General features: G+C 40.5%; 1 pseudogene; it reads right to left on the bottom strand.

Annotated features, from left to right (window-relative positions):
* Positions 1–297: 297 nt before the first annotated feature.
* Positions 298–745, bottom strand: LOC109574740 (large ribosomal subunit protein eL22 pseudogene; annotated as a pseudogene).
* Between the last annotated feature and the right edge of the window lie 1,793 nt (positions 746–2,538).

Below are 2,538 nucleotides of genomic sequence, written 5' to 3' on the forward strand. Positions count from 1 at the left end.
GCAATGGCACCCCACTCCACTACTCTTGCCTGGAAAATCCCATGCATGGAGGAGCCTGGGAGGCTGCAGTCCATGGGGTCGCTAAGCGTCGGACACAACTGAGCGACTTCACTTTCACTTTTCACTTTCACACATTGGAGAAGGAAATGGCAACCCACTCCAGTGTTCTTGCCTGGAGAATCCCAGGGACAGAGAGCCTGGTGGGCTGCCGTCTATGGGGTCGCACAGAGTCGGACACGACTGAAGCGACTTAGCAATAGCAATAGCAATAGCACACATATTCCAGATAACTGAGTTTTACTCTTCATTTTCCTCCTCTTCAAACTGGTTCATCTGGAAGTAACACTATTTATAATTTTCTTTGCTGCTAGCAACTACTCATAACTACATAGATTATTCTTCAGATATTTTTTGGTGAGATATTTCAAATACCTTTTGGGGAAAAAGCTACAGTAATCTTGCTTTTGTTTCTCTCGGTTGTAACAGCCCCTCCACCAAGATTCCCAGCTTTTCTTTCACTTTGATTCTCTCCCGAAGAAACTGCCCAAGATTGGCCTCATCCATGACTCCATCTTCTACCAGGTAGGTACAGTCAAGAGGAAGCTCCAGGACCTGCTTTTCTTTTTCTTTCGCCCCCTTCCTCCTGCTTCACCATACGCTTTTTCACAGGTGCCAAGGTGGCAGCAGAGACAGAAAGGACAGCAAGTTTTAACAAATGTAAGACAACTAGAATTATACAAAGCATGTCTCAGATCATAACGTGTGTGCATGCTCAGTCGTGTCCAACTCATTGCATCCCCATGGACTGTAGCCCTCCAGGCTCCTCTGTCCATGGGATTTTCCAGGCAAGAACCCTGGATTGGGTTCCCATCTCCTCCTCCAGGGGATCTTTCCAACCCAGGGATCAAACACGAGTTTCCTGTGTCTCCTGTATTGGCAGGCAGATTCTTTACCACTTAGCCAGATCATAATAGAACTAAATAAAAATAAAGAACATGAAATTATTAGGGAAATCCCTAAATATTTGGTAAGCAGATTTTTAAATAAATCACAGGTCAAACAAAAAAAAGAGATTGAAAAAAATATATTCAATTATAAGAAATTTAAAAAAGCATGTGTCTTGCAGCTAACCACCCACTTAGAAAGGAATTTTATAGCCTTAAAATGCTTCTTTAGAAAGAATAAAATATTTCAGATACATGACCTAAGCTACTTTCATAAGAAAGTAGAAAGAGAAAAGTAAGTTAAAAATCAATGTGAGCAGAAGGAAGAAAATAAGAAGACCAGATAGCAATGGAGCCGAAAAGACAAAAGTAACAGAAAGGAAATGGCGCTACAAAAAGATGAATGAAATTCATAAACCCCTGTCCAAGTGGGCCAAGAAAAAAAAAGAAAGCACTAATTACCAGTATAGAAATGAAAGAGGTGAAATTGCTTTAGATCCTACCAAAATGAAAAGTATAGTAAGGAAATACGATTATGTGCTTATGAATTTAGAGAACTTAGATAAATAAAACAGGTAAATTCCATGAAAGACACATACTGTAAATGCTCACTTAAAATAAACATGATTTGAATGATCACATTCTGTCAAAAATTGGTTTTCTAGTTAAGAAACATTTTACAAAGGAAACTCCACTCCCACATTATGCCAGATATTTAAGGAAGAAAATTTACTTAGAGTACACAAACTCTAAGGAAACTGAAAAGAGGGATCACTTCCCAAGTCATCATACATGAGGAGCATAGCTATGATTAAACAAACAATCAATCAAAAACCAAAAAGACATTACAAGAAAACTGCAGACAAATATAGCTCATGAACATAGATGTAAATATCCTCAACAAAGTTTCAGCAAATACAATCCAACAATATGTAAAAAGGATAATAAAACATAACCACAAGCGATTTATTTCAGGAATGCAAGGCTAAATCATCATTCAAAAAGCAATTGATGTAATTCACCCTATTAGCAGATTTTAAAAGACGTGGGTAGGTCAGCAACACGGCCTGGGGCTATGCCTCATGCACCGGGTCAGTGGCCATCCACAGGAGGTTTCATTTCAGTTCAGTTCAGTCACTCAGTCATGTCCAACTCTTTGTGACCTCAGGGACTGCAGCACACCAGGCCTCCCTGTCCATCACCAACTCCCAGAGCTTGCTCAAACTCATACCCATCAAGTTGGTGATGCCATCCAACCATCTCATCCTCTGTTGTCCCCTTCTCCCGCCTTCAATCTTTCCCAGCATCAGGGTCTTTTCCAATGAGTTGGTTCTTCACATTAGGTGGACAAAGTATTGGAGTTTCGGCTTCAGCATCAGTCCTCCCAATGAATGTTCAGGACTGATTTCCTTTAGGATGGACTGGTTGGATCCCCTTGCAGTCCAAGGGATTCTCAAGAGTCTTCTTCAACACCACAGTTCAAAAGCATCAAATTCTTCAGGGCTCAGCTTTCTTTATAGTCCAACTCTCACATCCACACACGACTACTGGAAAAACCATAGCTTTGACTAGATGGACATTTATTGGCAAAGTA

The sequence above is a fragment of the Bos indicus genome, chromosome 20 (genome assembly GCF_029378745.1).
Source record: "Bos indicus isolate NIAB-ARS_2022 breed Sahiwal x Tharparkar chromosome 20, NIAB-ARS_B.indTharparkar_mat_pri_1.0, whole genome shotgun sequence".
In the NCBI taxonomy this organism is placed as follows: Eukaryota; Metazoa; Chordata; class Mammalia; order Artiodactyla; family Bovidae; genus Bos; species Bos indicus.